This window comes from Lissotriton helveticus, chromosome 9, assembly GCF_964261635.1.
Source record: "Lissotriton helveticus chromosome 9, aLisHel1.1, whole genome shotgun sequence".
NCBI classification, from domain to species: domain Eukaryota; kingdom Metazoa; phylum Chordata; class Amphibia; order Caudata; family Salamandridae; genus Lissotriton; species Lissotriton helveticus.
In genome coordinates this window covers 638,539,722-638,553,985 of record NC_136070.1, presented here as the reverse complement: position 1 = coordinate 638,553,985, position 14,264 = coordinate 638,539,722, and positions in this window count along the sequence as shown.

Below are 14,264 nucleotides of genomic sequence, written 5' to 3'. Positions count from 1 at the left end.
AGTGAGTGCAGAGTGCAGAGTAGTGAGTGCAGAGTAGTGAGTAGTAAGGAGTGCAGAGTGCAGAGTAGTGAGTGCAGAGTAGTGAGTGCAGAGTGCAGAGTAGTGAGTGCAGAGTGCAGAGTAGTGAGTGCATAGTGCAGAGTAGTGAGTGCAGAGCAGTGAGTGCAGAGCAGTGAGTGCAGAGCAGTGAGTGCAGAGCAGTGAGTGCAGAGTGCAGAGTAGTGAGTGCAGAGTAGTGAGTGCAGAGTAGTGAGTGCAGAGTAGTGAGTGCAGAGTGCAGAGTAGTGAGTGCAGAGTGCAGAGTAGTGAGTGCAGAGTAGTGAGTGCAGAGTAGTGAGTGCAGAGTGCAGAGTAGTGAGTGCAGAGTAGTGAGTGCAGGGTAGTGAGTAGTGAGTACTGAGTAGTGAGGAGTGCAGAGTGCAGAGTAGTGAGTGCAGAGTAGTGAGTGCAGAGTGCAGAGTAGTGAGTGCAGAGTAGTGAGTGCAGAGTGCAGAGTGGTGAGTGCAGAGTAGTGAGTGCAGAGTAGTGAGTGCAGAGTACTGAGTAGTGAGGAGTGCAGGGTGCAGAGTAGTGAGTGCAGAGTAGTGAGTGCAGAGTAGTGAGTGCAGAGTGCAGAGTAGTGAGTGCAGAGTAGTGAGTGCAGAGTAGTGAGTGCAGAGTAGTGAGTGCAGAGTGCAGAGTAGTGAGTGCAGAGTGCAGAGTAGTGAGTGCAGAGTAGTGAGTAGTGAGTGCAGAGTAGTGAGTGCAGAGTGCAGAGTAGTGAGTGCAGAGTGCAGAGTAGTGAGTGCAGAGCAGTGAGTGCAGAGCAGTGAGTGCAGAGCAGTGAGTGCAGAGTAGTGAGTGCAGAGTGCAGAGTAGTGAGTGCAGAGTAGTGAGTGCAGAGTAGTGAGTGCAGAGTAGTGAGTGCAGAGTGCAGAGTAGTGAGTGCAGAGTAGTGAGTGCAGAGTGCAGAGTAGTGAGTGCAGAGTAGTGAGTGCAGAGTAGTGAGTGCAGAGTAGTGAGTGCAGAGTGCAGAGTAGTGAGTGCAGAGTAGTGAGTAGTGAGGATTGCAGAGTGCAGAGTAGTGAGTGCAGAGTAGTGAGTGCAGAGTGCAGAGTAGTGAGTGCAGAGTGCAGAGTAGTGAGTGCATAGTGCAGAGCAGTGAGTGCAGAGCAGTGAGTGCAGAGCAGTGAGTGCAGAGCAGTGAGTGCAGAGTAGTGAGTGCAGAGTGCAGAGTAGTGAGTGCAGAGTAGTGAGTGCAGAGTAGTGAGTGCAGAGTGCAGAGTAGTGAGTGCAGAGTGCAGAGTAGTGAGTGCAGAGTAGTGAGTGCAGAGTAGTGAGTGCAGAGTGCAGAGTAGTGAGTGTAGAGTAGTGAGTGCAGAGTAGTGAGTGCAGGGTAGTGAGTAGTGAGTGCAGAGTAGTGAGTGCAGAGTGCAGAGTAGTGAGTGCAGAGTAGTGAGTGCAGAGTAGTGAGTGCAGAGTGCAGAGTAGTGAGTGCAGAGTAGTGAGTAGTAAGGAGTGCAGAGTAGTGAGTGCAGAGTAGTGAGTGCAGAGTGCAGAGTAGTGAGTGCAGAGTGCAGAGTAGTGAGTGCATAGTGCAGAGTAGTGAGTGCAGAGCAGTGAGTGCAGAGCAGTGAGTGCAGAGCAGTGAGTGCAGAGCAGTGAGTGCAGAGTGCAGAGTAGTGAGTGCAGAGTAGTGAGTGCAGAGTAGTGAGTGCAGAGTAGTGAGTGCAGAGTGCAGAGTAGTGAGTGCAGAGTGCAGAGTAGTGAGTGCAGAGTAGTGAGTGCAGAGTAGTGAGTGCAGAGTGCAGAGTAGTGAGTGCAGAGTAGTGAGTGCAGGGTAGTGAGTAGTGAGTACTGAGTAGTGAGGAGTGCAGAGTGCAGAGTAGTGAGTGCAGAGTAGTGAGTGCAGAGTGCAGAGTAGTGATTGCAGAGTAGTGAGTGCAGAGTGCAGAGTGGTGAGTGCAGAGTAGTGAGTGCAGAGTAGTGAGTGCAGAGTACTGAGTAGTGAGGAGTGCAGGGTGCAGAGTAGTGAGTGCAGAGTAGTGAGTGCAGAGTAGTGAGTGCAGAGTGCAGAGTAGTGAGTGCAGAGTAGTGAGTGCAGAGTAGTGAGTGCAGAGTGCAGAGTAGTGAGTGCAGAGTGCAGAGTAGTGAGTGCAGAGTAGTGAGTAGTGAGTGCAGAGTAGTGAGTGCAGAGTGCAGAGTAGTGAGTGCATAGTGCAGAGTAGTGAGTGCAGAGCAGTGAGTGCAGAGCAGTGAGTGCAGAGCAGTGAGTGCAGAGCAGTGAGTGCAGAGTAGTGAGTGCAGAGTGCAGAGTAGTGAGTGCAGAGTAGTGAGTGCAGAGTAGTGAGTGCAGAGTGTAGAGTAGGGAGTGCAGAGTAGTGAGTGCAGAGTAGTGAGTGTAGAGTAGTGAGTGCAGAGTGCAGAGTAGTGAGTGCAGAGTAGTGAGTGCAGAGTAGTGAGTGCAGAGTGCAGAGTAGTGAGTGCAGAGTGCAGAGTAGTGAGTGCAGAGTGCAGAGTAGTGAGTGCAGAGTGCAGAGTAGTGAGTGCAGAGTAGTGAGTGCAGAGTAGTGAGTGCAGAGTAGTGAGTGCAGAGTGCAGAGTGCAGAGTAGCGAGTGCAGAGTAGCGAGTGCAGAGTGCAGAGTAGTGAGTGCAGAGTAGTGAGTGCAGAGTAGTGAGTGCAGAGTAGTGAGTGCAGAGTAGTGAGTAGTGAGGAGTGCAGAGTGCAGAGTAGTGAGTGCAGAGTAGTGAGTGCAGAGTGCAGAGTAGTGAGTGCAGAGTAGTGAGTGCAGAGTAGTGAGTGCAGAGTAGTGAGTGCAGAGTGCAGAGTAGTGAGTGCAGAGTGCAGAGTAGTGAGTGCAGAGTGCAGAGTAGTGAGTGCAGAGTGCAGAGTAGTGAGTGCAGAGTAGTGAGTGCAGAGTAGTGAGTGCAGAGTGCAGAGTAGTGAGTGCAGAGAAGTGAGTGCAGAGTAGTGAGTGCAGAGTGCAGAGTAGTGAGTGCAGAGTAGTGAGTAGTGAGGAGTGCAGAGTGCAGAGTAGTGAGTGCAGAGTAGTGAGTGCAGAGTGCAGACTAGTGAGTGCAGAGTGCAGAGTAGTGAGTGCATAGTGCAGAGTAGTGAGTGCAGAGCAGTGAGTGCAGAGCAGTGAGTGCAGAGTAGTGAGTGCAGAGTGCAGAGTAGTGACTGCAGAGTAGTGAGTGCAGAGTAGTGAGTGCAGAGTGCAGAGTAGTGAGTGCAGAGTAGTGAGTCCAGAGTAGTGAGTGCAGAGTGCAGAGTAGTGAGTGCAGAGTAGTGAGTAGTGAGGATTGCAGAGTGCAGAGTAGTGAGTGCAGAGTAGTGAGTGCAGAGTGCAGAGTAGTGAGTGCAGAGTGCAGAGTAGTGAGTGCATAGTGCAGAGTAGTGAGTGCAGAGCAGTGAGTGCAGAGCAGTGAGTGCAGAGCAGTGAGTGCAGAGCAGTGAGTGCAGAGTAGTGAGTGCAGAGTGCAGAGTAGTGAGTGCAGAGTAGTGAGTGCAGAGTAGTGAGTGCAGAGTGCAGAGTAGTGAGTGCAGAGTGCAGAGTAGTGAGTGCAGAGTAGTGAGTGCAGAGTAGTGAGTGCAGAGTGCAGAGTAGTGAGTGTAGAGTAGTGAGTGCAGAGTAGTGAGTGCAGGGTAGTGAGTAGTGAGTGCAGAGTAGTGAGTGCAGAGTGCAGAGTAGTGAGTGCAGAGTAGTGAGTGCAGAGTAGTGAGTGCAGAGTGCAGAGTAGTGAGTGCAGAGTAGTGAGTAGTAAGGAGTGCAGAGTGCAGAGTAGTGAGTGCAGAGTAGTGAGTGCAGAGTGCAGAGTAGTGAGTGCAGAGTGCAGAGTAGTGAGTGCATAGTGCAGAGTAGTGAGTGCAGAGCAGTGAGTGCAGAGCAGTGAGTGCAGAGCAGTGAGTGCAGAGTGCAGAGTAGTGAGTGCAGAGTAGTGAGTGCAGAGTAGTGAGTGCAGAGTAGTGAGTGCAGAGTGCAGAGTAGTGAGTGCAGAGTGCAGAGTAGTGAGTGCAGAGTAGTGAGTGCAGAGTAGTGAGTGCAGAGTGCAGAGTAGTGAGTGCAGAGTAGTGAGTGCAGGGTAGTGAGTAGTGAGTACTGAGTAGTGAGGAGTGCAGAGTGCAGAGTAGTGAGTGCAGAGTAGTGAGTGCAGAGTGCAGAGTAGTGAGTGCAGAGTAGTGAGTGCAGAGTGCAGAGTGGTGAGTGCAGAGTAGTGAGTGCAGAGTAGTGAGTGCAGAGTACTGAGTAGTGAGGAGTGCAGGGTGCAGAGTAGTGAGTGCAGAGTAGTGAGTGCAGAGTAGTGAGTGCAGAGTGCAGAGTAGTGAGTGCAGAGTAGTGAGTGCAGAGTAGTGAGTGCAGAGTAGTGAGTGCAGAGTGCAGAGTAGTGAGTGCAGAGTGCAGAGTAGTGAGTGCAGAGTAGTGAGTAGTGAGTGCAGAGTAGTGAGTGCAGAGTGCAGAGTAGTGAGTGCATAGTGCAGAGTAGTGAGTGCAGAGCAGTGAGTGCAGAGCAGTGAGTGCAGAGCAGTGAGTGCAGAGCAGTGAGTGCAGAGTAGTGAGTGCAGAGTGCAGAGTAGTGAGTGCAGAGTAGTGAGTGCAGAGTAGTGAGTGCAGAGTAGTGAGTGCAGAGTGCAGAGTAGTGAGTGCAGAGTAGTGAGTGCAGAGTGCAGAGTAGTGAGTGCAGAGTAGTGAGTGCAGAGTAGTGAGTGCAGAGTAGTGAGTGCAGAGTGCAGAGTAGTGAGTGCAGAGTAGTGAGTAGTGAGGATTGCAGAGTGCAGAGTAGTGAGTGCAGAGTAGTGAGTGCAGAGTGCAGAGTAGTGAGTGCAGAGTGCAGAGTAGTGAGTGCATAGTGCAGAGTAGTGAGTGCAGAGCAGTGAGTGCAGAGCAGTGAGTGCAGAGCAGTGAGTGCAGAGCAGTGAGTGCAGAGTAGTGAGTGCAGAGTGCAGAGTAGTGAGTGCAGAGTAGTGAGTGCAGAGTAGTGAGTGCAGAGTAGTGAGTGCAGAGTGCAGAGTAGTGAGTGCAGAGTGCAGAGTAGTGAGTGCAGAGTAGTGAGTGCAGAGTAGTGAGTGCAGAGTGCAGAGTAGTGAGTGTAGAGTAGTGAGTGCAGAGTAGTGAGTGCAGGGTAGTGAGTAGTGAGTGCAGAGTAGTGAGTGCAGAGTGCAGAGTAGTGAGTGCAGAGTAGTGAGTGCAGAGTAGTGAGTGCAGAGTGCAGAGTAGTGAGTGCAGAGTAGTGAGTAGTAAGGAGTGCAGAGTGCAGAGTAGTGAGTGCAGAGTAGTGAGTGCAGAGTGCAGAGTAGTGAGTGCAGAGTGCAGAGTAGTGAGTGCATAGTGCAGAGTAGTGAGTGCAGAGCAGTGAGTGCAGAGCAGTGAGTGCAGAGCAGTGAGTGCAGAGCAGTGAGTGCAGAGTGCAGAGTAGTGAGTGCAGAGTAGTGAGTGCAGAGTAGTGAGTGCAGAGTAGTGAGTGCAGAGTGCAGAGTAGTGAGTGCAGAGTGCAGAGTAGTGAGTGCAGAGTAGTGAGTGCAGAGTAGTGAGTGCAGAGTGCAGAGTAGTGAGTGCAGAGTAGTGAGTGCAGGGTAGTGAGTAGTGAGTACTGAGTAGTGAGGAGTGCAGAGTGCAGAGTAGTGAGTGCAGAGTAGTGAGTGCAGAGTGCAGAGTAGTGATTGCAGAGTAGTGAGTGCAGAGTGCAGAGTGGTGAGTGCAGAGTAGTGAGTGCAGAGTAGTGAGTGCAGAGTACTGAGTAGTGAGGAGTGCAGGGTTCAGAGTAGTGAGTGCAGAGTAGTGAGTGCAGAGTAGTGAGTGCAGAGTGCAGAGTAGTGAGTGCAGAGTAGTGAGTGCAGAGTAGTGAGTGCAGAGTGCAGAGTAGTGAGTGCAGAGTGCAGAGTAGTGAGTGCAGAGTAGTGAGTAGTGAGTGCAGAGTAGTGAGTGCAGAGTGCAGAGTAGTGAGTGCATAGTGCAGAGTAGTGAGTGCAGAGCAGTGAGTGCAGAGCAGTGAGTGCAGAGCAGTGAGTGCAGAGCAGTGAGTGCAGAGTAGTGAGTGCAGAGTGCAGAGTAGTGAGTGCAGAGTAGTGAGTGCAGAGTAGTGAGTGCAGAGTAGTGAGTGCAGAGTGCAGAGTAGTGAGTGCAGAGTAGTGAGTGCAGAGTGCAGAGTAGTGAGTGCAGAGTAGTGAGTGCAGAGTAGTGAGTGCAGAGTGCAGAGTAGTGAGTGTAGAGTAGTGAGTGCAGAGTGCAGAGTAGTGAGTGCAGAGTGCAGAGTAGTGAGTGCAGAGTAGTGAGTGCAGAGTAGTGAGTGCAGAGTGCAGAGTAGTGAGTGTAGAGTAGTGAGTGCAGAGTAGTGAGTGCAGGGTAGTGAGTAGTGAGTAGTGAGTGCAGAGTAGTGAGTGCAGAGTGCAGAGTAGTGAGTGCAGAGTAGTGAGTGCAGAGTAGTGAGTGCAGAGTGCAGAGTAGTGAGTGCAGAGTAGTGAGTAGTGAGGAGTGCAGAGTGCAGAGTAGTGAGTGCAGAGTAGTGAGTGCAGAGTGCAGAGTAGTGAGTGCAGAGTGCAGAGTAGTGAGTGCATAGTGCAGAGTAGTGAGTGCAGAGCAGTGAGTGCAGAGCAGTGAGTGCAGAGCAGTGAGTGCAGAGCAGTGAGTGCAGAGTGCAGAGTAGTGAGTGCAGAGTAGTGAGTGCAGAGTAGTGAGTGCAGAGTGCAGAGTAGTGAGTGCAGAGTAGTGAGTGCAGGGTAGTGAGTAGTGAGTACTGAGTAGTGAGGAGTGCAGAGTGCAGAGTAGTGAGTGCAGAGTAGTGAGTGCAGAGTGCAGAGTAGTGAGTGCAGAGTAGTGAGTGCAGAGTGCAGAGTGGTGAGTGCAGAGTAGTGAGTGCAGAGTAGTGAGTGCAGAGTGCAGAGTAGTGAGTGCAGAGTAGTGAGTGCAGAGTGCAGAGTGGTGAGTGCAGAGTAGTGAGTGCAGAGTAGTGAGTGCAGAGTACTGAGTAGTGAGGAGTGCAGGGTGCAGAGTAGTGAGTGCAGAGTAGTGAGTGCAGAGTAGTGAGTGCAGAGTGCAGAGTAGTGAGTGCAGAGTAGTGAGTGCAGAGTAGTGAGTGCAGAGTGCAGAGTAGTGAGTGCAGAGTAGTGAGTGCAGAGTAGTGAGTGCAGAGTAGTGAGTGCAGAGTAGTGAGTAGTGAGTAGTGAGTGCAGAGTAGTGAGTGCAGAGTGCAGAGTAGTGAGTGCATAGTGCAGAGTAGTGAGTGCAGAGCAGTGAGTGCAGAGCAGTGAGTGCAGAGCAGTGAGTGCAGAGCAGTGAGTGCAGAGTAGTGAGTGCAGAGTGCAGAGTAGTGAGTGCAGAGTAGTGAGTGCAGAGTAGTGAGTGCAGAGTAGTGAGTGCAGAGTGCAGAGTATTGAGTGCAGAGTAGTGAGTGCAGAGTGCAGAGTAGTGAGTGCAGAGTAGTGAGTGCAGAGTAGTGAGTGCAGAGTAGTGAGTGTAGAGTAGTGAGTGCAGAGTGTAGAGTAGTGAGTGCAGAGTGCAGAGTAGTGAGTGCAGAGTAGTGAGTGCAGATTAGTGAGTGTAGAGTAGTGAGTGCAGAGTGCAGAGTAGTGAGTGCAGAGTAGTGAGTGCAGAGTAGTGAGTGCAGAGTAGTGAGTGCAGAGTGCAGAGTAGTGAGTGCAGAGTGCAGAGTAGTGAGTGCAGAGTGCAGAGTAGTGAGTGCAGAGTAGTGAGTGCAGAGTGCAGAGTAGTGAGTGCAGAGTGCAGAGTAGTGAGTGCAGAGTGCAGAGTAGTGAGTGCAGAGTAGTGAGTGCAGAGTAGTGAGTGCAGAGTAGTGAGTGCAGAGTGCAGAGTAGCGAGTGCAGAGTAGCGAGTGCAGAGTGCAGAGTAGTGAGTGCAGAGTAGTGAGTGCAGAGTAGTGAGTGCAGAGTAGTGAGTGCAGAGTAGTGAGTAGTGAGGAGTGCAGAGTGCAGAGTAGTGAGTGCAGAGTAGTGAGTGCAGAGTGCAGAGTAGTGAGTGCAGAGTAGTGAGTGCAGAGTAGTGAGTGCAGAGTAGTGAGTGCAGAGTGCAGAGTAGTGAGTGCAGAGTGCAGAGTAGTGAGTGCAGAGTAGTGAGTGCAGAGTAGTGAGTGCAGAGTAGTGAGTAGTGAGTGCAGAGTAGTGAGTGCAGAGTAGTGAGTGCAGAGTAGTGAGTGCAGAGTAGTGAGTAGTGAGGAGTGCAGAGTGCAGAGTAGTGAGTGCAGAGTAGTGAGTGCAGAGTGCAGAGTAGTGAGTGCAGAGTGCAGAGTAGTGAGTGCATAGTGCAGAGTAGTGAGTGCAGAGCAGTGAGTGCAGAGCAGTGAGTGCAGAGTGCAGAGTAGTGAGTGCAGAGTAGTGAGTGCAGAGTAGTGAGTGCAGAGTAGTGAGTGCAGAGTGCAGAGTAGTGAGTGCAGAGTGCAGAGTAGTGAGTGCAGAGTAGTGAGTGCAGAGTGCAGAGTAGTGAGTGTAGAGTAGTGAGTGCAGGGTAGTGAGTAGTGAGTAGTGAGTGCAGAGTAGTGAGTGCAGAGTGCAGAGTAGTGAGTGCAGAGTAGTGAGTGCAGAGTGCAGAGTAGTGAGTGCAGAGTAGTGAGTAGTGAGGAGTGCAGAGTGCAGAGTAGTGAGTGCAGAGTGCAGAGTAGTGAGTGCAGAGTGCAGAGTAGTGAGTGCATGGTGCAGAGTAGTGAGTGCAGAGTAGTGAGTGCAGAGTAGTGAGTGCAGAGTAGTGAGTAGTGAGTGCAGAGTAATAAGTAGTGAGTAGTGAGTGCAGAGTAGTGAGTAGTGAGTGTAGAGTAGTGAGTAGTGAGTGCAGAGTGCAGAGTATTGAGTGCAGAGTGCAGAGTAGTGAGTGCAGAGTGCAGAGTAGTGAGTGCAGAGTAGTGAGTGCAGAGTAGTGAGTGCAGAGTAGTGAGTAGTGAGTGCAGAGTAGTGAGTAGTGAGTGCAGAGTATTGAGTAGTGAGTGCAGAGTAGTGAGTGCAGAGTAGTGAGTAGTGAGTAGTGAGTGCAGAGTAGTGAGTAGTGAGTGCAGAGTAGTGAGTAGTGAGTGCAGAGTAGTGAGTAGTGAGTGCAGAGTAGTGAGCAGTGAGTGCAGAGTAGTGAGTAGTGAGTGCAGAGTAGTGAGTGCAGAGTAGTGAGTAGTGAGTGCAGAGTAGTGAGTAGTAAGTGCAGAGTAGTGAGTAGTGAGTGCCGAGTAGTGAGTGCAGAGTAGTGAGTAGTGAGTGCAGAGTAGTGAGTGCAGAGTAGTGAGTGCAGAGTAGTGAGTAGTGAGTGCAGAGTAGTGAGTAGTGAGTGCAGAGTAGTGAGTGCAGAGTAGTGAGTAGTGAGTGCAGAATAGTGAGTAGTGAGTGCAGAGTAGTGAGTGCAGAGTAGTGAGTAGTGAGTGCAGAGTAGTGAGTAGTGAGTGCAGAGTAGTGAGTGCAGAGTAGTGAGCAGTGAGTGCAGAGTAGTGAGTAGTGAGTGCAGAGTAGTGAGTGCAGAGTAGTGAGTAGTGAGTAATGAGTGCAGAGTAGTGAGTAGTGAGTGCAGAGTAGTGAGCAGTGAGTGCAGAGTAGTGAGTGCAGAGTGCAGAGTAGTGAGTGCAGAGTAGTGAGTGCAGAGTAGTGAGTGCAGAGTAGTGAGTGCAGAGTGCAGAGTAGTGAGTGCAGAGTAGTGAGTGCAGAGTGCAGAGTAGTGAGTGCAGAGTAGTGAGTGCAGAGTAGTGAGTGCAGAGTGCAGAGTAGTGAGTGTGGAGTAGTGAGTGCAGAGTGTAGAGTAGTGAGTGCAGAGTGCAGAGTAGTGAGTGCAGAGTAGTGAGTGCAGAGTGCAGAGTAGTGAGTGCAGAGTAGTGAGTGCAGAGTAGTGAGTGCAGAGTGCAGAGTAGTGAGTGTGGAGTAGTGAGTGCAGAGTGTAGAGTAGTGAGTGCAGAGTGCAGAGTAGTGAGTGCAGAGTAGTGAGTGCAGAGTAGTGAGTGCAGAGTGCAGAGTAGTGAGTGCAGAGAAGTGAGTGCAGAGTAGCGAGTGCAGAGTAGCGAGTGCAGAGTGCAGAGTAGTGAGTGCAGAGTAGTGAGTGCAGAGTAGTGAGTGCAGAGTAGTGAGTGCAGAGTAGTGAGTAGTGAGGAGTGCAGAGTGCAGAGTAGTGAGTGCAGAGTAGTGAGTGCAGAGTGCAGAGTAGTGAGTGCAGAGTAGTGAGTGCAGAGTAGTGAGTGCAGAGTAGTGAGTGCAGAGTGCAGAGTAGTGAGTGCAGAGTGCAGAGTAGTGAGTGCAGAGTGTAGAGTAGTGAGTGCAGAGTGCAGAGTAGTGAGTGCAGAGTAGTGAGTGCAGAGTAGTGAGTGCAGAGTGCAGAGTAGTGAGTGCAGAGAAGTGAGTGCAGAGTAGTGAGTGCAGAGTGCAGAGTAGTGAGTGCAGAGTAGTGAGTAGTGAGGAGTGCAGAGTGCAGAGTAGTGAGTGCAGAGTAGTGAGTGCAGAGTGCAGACTAGTGAGTGCAGAGTGCAGAGTAGTGAGTGCATAGTGCAGAGTAGTGAGTGCAGAGCAGTGAGTGCAGAGCAGTGAGTGCAGAGCAGTGAGTGCAGAGTAGTGAGTGCAGAGTGCAGAGTAGTGACTGCAGAGTAGTGAGTGCAGAGTAGTGAGTGCAGAGTGCAGAGTAGTGAGTGCAGAGTAGTGAGTCCAGAGTAGTGAGTGCAGAGTGCAGAGTAGTGAGTGCAGAGTAGTGAGTAGTGAGGATTGCAGATTGCAGAGTAGTGAGTGCAGAGTAGTGAGTGCAGAGTGCAGAGTAGTGAGTGCATAGTGCAGAGTAGTGAGTGCAGAGCAGTGAGTGCAGAGCAGTGAGTGCAGAGCAGTGAGTGCAGAGCAGTGAGTGCAGAGTAGTGAGTGCAGAGTGCAGAGTAGTGAGTGCAGAGTAGTGAGTGCAGAGTAGTGAGTGCAGAGTAGTGAGTGCAGAGTGCAGAGTAGTGAGTGCAGAGTGCAGAGTAGTGAGTGCAGAGTAGTGAGTGCAGAGTAGTGAGTGCAGAGTGCAGAGTAGTGAGTGTAGAGTAGTGAGTGCAGAGTAGTGAGTGCAGGGTAGTTTGTAGTGAGTGCAGAGTAGTGAGTGCAGAGTGCAGAGTAGTGAGTGCAGAGTAGTGAGTGCAGAGTAGTGAGTGCAGAGTGCAGAGTAGTGAGTGCAGAGTAGTGAGTAGTAAGGAGTGCAGAGTGCAGAGTAGTGAGTGCAGAGTAGTGAGTGCAGAGTGCAGAGTAGTGAGTGCAGAGTGCAGAGTAGTGAGTGCATAGTGCAGAGTAGTGAGTGCAGAGCAGTGAGTGCAGAGCAGTGAGTGCAGAGCAGTGAGTGCAGAGTGCAGAGTAGTGAGTGCAGAGTAGTGAGTGCAGAGTAGTGAGTGCAGAGTGCAGAGTAGTGAGTGCAGAGTGCAGAGTGCAGAGTAGTGAGTGCAGAGTAGTGAGTGCAGAGTAGTGAGTGCAGAGTGCAGAGTAGTGAGTGCAGAGTAGTGAGTGCAGGGTAGTGAGTAGTGAGTACTGAGTAGTGAGGAGTGCAGAGTGCAGAGTAGTGAGTGCAGAGTAGTGAGTGCAGAGTGCAGAGTAGTGAGTGCAGAGTAGTGAGTGCAGAGTGCAGAGTGGTGAGTGCAGAGTAGTGAGTGCAGAGTAGTGAGTGCAGAGTACTGAGTAGTGAGGAGTGCAGGGTGCAGAGTAGTGAGTGCAGAGTAGTGAGTGCAGAGTAGTGAGTGCAGAGTGCAGAGTAGTGAGTGCAGAGTAGTGAGTGCAGAGTAGTGAGTGCAGAGTAGTGAGTGCAGAGTGCAGAGTAGTGAGTGCAGAGTGCAGAGTAGTGAGTGCAGAGTAGTGAGTAGTGAGTGCAGAGTAGTGAGTGCAGAGTGCAGAGTAGTGAGTGCATAGTGCAGAGTAGTGAGTGCAGAGCAGTGAGTGCAGAGCAGTGAGTGCAGAGCAGTGAGTGCAGAGCAGTGAGTGCAGAGTAGTGAGTGCAGAGTGCAGAGAAGTGAGTGCAGAGTAGTGAGTGCAGAGTAGTGAGTGCAGAGTAGTGAGTGCAGAGTGCAGAGTAGTGAGTGCAGAGTAGTGAGTGCAGAGTGCAGAGTAGTGAGTGCAGAGTAGTGAGTGCAGAGTGCAGAGTAGTGAGTGTAGAGTAGTGAGTGCAGAGTGCAGAGTAGTGAGTGCAGAGTGCAGAGTAGTGAGTGCAGAGTAGTGAGTGCAGAGTAGTGAGTGCAGAGTGCAGAGTAGTGAGTGTAGAGTAGTGAGTGCAGAGTAGTGAGTGCAGGGTAGTGAGTAGTGAGTAGTGAGTGCAGAGTAGTGAGTGCAGAGTGCAGAGTAGTGAGTGCAGAGTAGTGAGTGCAGAGTAGTGAGTGCAGAGTGCAGAGTAGTGAGTGCAGAGTAGTGAGTAGTGAGGAGTGCAGAGTGCAGAGTAGTGAGTGCAGAGTAGTGAGTGCAGAGTGCAGAGTAGTGAGTGCAGAGTGCAGAGTAGTGAGTGCATAGTGCAGAGTAGTGAGTGCAGAGAAGTGAGTGCAGAGCAGTGAGTGCAGAGCAGTGAGTGCAGAGCAGTGAGTGCAGAGTGCAGAGTAGTGAGTGCAGAGTAGTGAGTGCAGAGTAGTGAGTGCAGAGTAGTGAGTGCAGAGTGCAGAGTAGTGAGTGCAGAGTGCAGAGTAGTGAGTGCAGAGTAGTGAGTGCAGAGTAGTGAGTGCGGAGTGCAGAGTAGTGAGTGCAGAGTAGTGAGTGCAGGGTAGTGAGTAGTGAGTACTGAGTAGTGAGGAGTGCAGAGTGCAGAGTAGTGAGTGCAGAGTAGTGAGTGCAGAGTGCAGAGTAGTGAGTGCAGAGTAGTGAGTGCAGAGTGCAGAGTGGTGAGTGCAGAGTAGTGAGTGCAGAGTAGTGAGTGCAGAGTACTGAGTAGTGAGGAGTGCAGGGTGCAGAGTAGTGAGTGCAGAGTAGTGAGTGCAGAGTAGTGAGTGCAGAGTGCAGAGTAGTGAGTGCAGAGTAGTGAGTGCAGAGTAGTGAGTTCAGAGTGCAGAGTAGTGAGTGCAGAGTAGTGAGTGCAGAGTAGTGAGTGCAGAGTAGTGAGTGCAGAGTAGTGAGTAGTGAGTAGTGAGTGCAGAGTAGTGAGTGCAGAGTGCAGAGTAGTGAGTGCATAGTGCAGAGTAGTGAGTGCAGAGCAGTGAGTGCAGAGCAGTGAGTGCAGAGCAGTGAGTGCAGAGCAGTGAGTGCAGAGTAGTGAGTGCAGAGTGCAGAGTAGTGAGTGCAGAGTAGTGAGTGCAGAGTAGTGAGTGCAGAGTGCAGAGTAGTGAGTGCAGAGTAGTGAGTGCAGAGTGCAGAGTAGTGAGTGCAGAGTAGTGAGTGCAGAGTAGTGAGTGTAGAGTAGTGAGTGCAGAGTGTAGAGTAGTGAGTGCAGAGTGCAGAGTAGTGAGTGCAGAGTAGTGAGTGCAGAGTAGTGAGTGTAGAGTAGTGAGTGCAGAGTGCAGAGTAGTGAGTGCAGAGTAGTGAGTGCAGAGTAGTGAGTGCAGAGTAGTGAGTGCAGAGTAGTGAGTGCAGAGTGCAGAGTAGTGAGTGCAGAGTGCAGAGTAGTGAGTGCAGAGTGCAGAGTAGTGAGTGCAGAGTAGTGAGTGCAGAGTGCAGAGTAGTGAGTGCAGAGTGCAGAGTAGTGAGTGCAGAGTGCAGAGTAGTGAGTGCAGAGTAGTGAGTGCAGAGTAGTGAGTGCAGAGTAGTGAGTGCAGAGTAGTGAGTGCAGAGTGCAGAGTAGCGAGTGCAGAGTAGCGAGTGCAGAGTGCAGAGTAGTGAGTGCAGAGTAGTGAGTGCAGAGTAGTGAGTGCAGAGTAGTGAGTGCAGAGTAGTGAGTAGTGAGGAGTGCAGAGTGCAGAGTAGTGAGTGCAGAGTAGTGAGTGCAGAGTGCAGAGTAGTGAGTGCAGAGTAGTGAGTGCAGAGTAGTGAGTGCAGAGTAGTGAGTGCAGAGTGCAGAGTAGTGAGTGCAGAGTGCAGAGTAGTGAGTGCAGAGTAGTGAGTGCAGAGTAGTGAGTGCAGAGTAGTGAGTAGTGAGTGCAGAGTAGTGAGTGCAGAGTAGTGAGTGCAGAGTAGTGAGTGCAGAGTGCAGAGTAGTGAGTGCAGAGTAGTGAGTAGTGAGGAGTGCAGAGTGCAGAGTAGTGAGTGCAGAGTAGTGAGTGCAGAGTGCAGAGTAGTGAGTGCTGAGTGCAGAGTAGTGAGTGCATAGTGCAGAGTAGTGAGTGCAGAGCAGTGAGTGCAGAGCAGTGAGTGCAGAGCAGTGAGTGCAGAGTGCAGAGTAGTGAGTGCAGAGTAGTGAGTGCAGAGTAGTGAGTGCAGAGTGCAGAGTAGTGAGTGCAGAGTGCAGAGTAGTGAGTG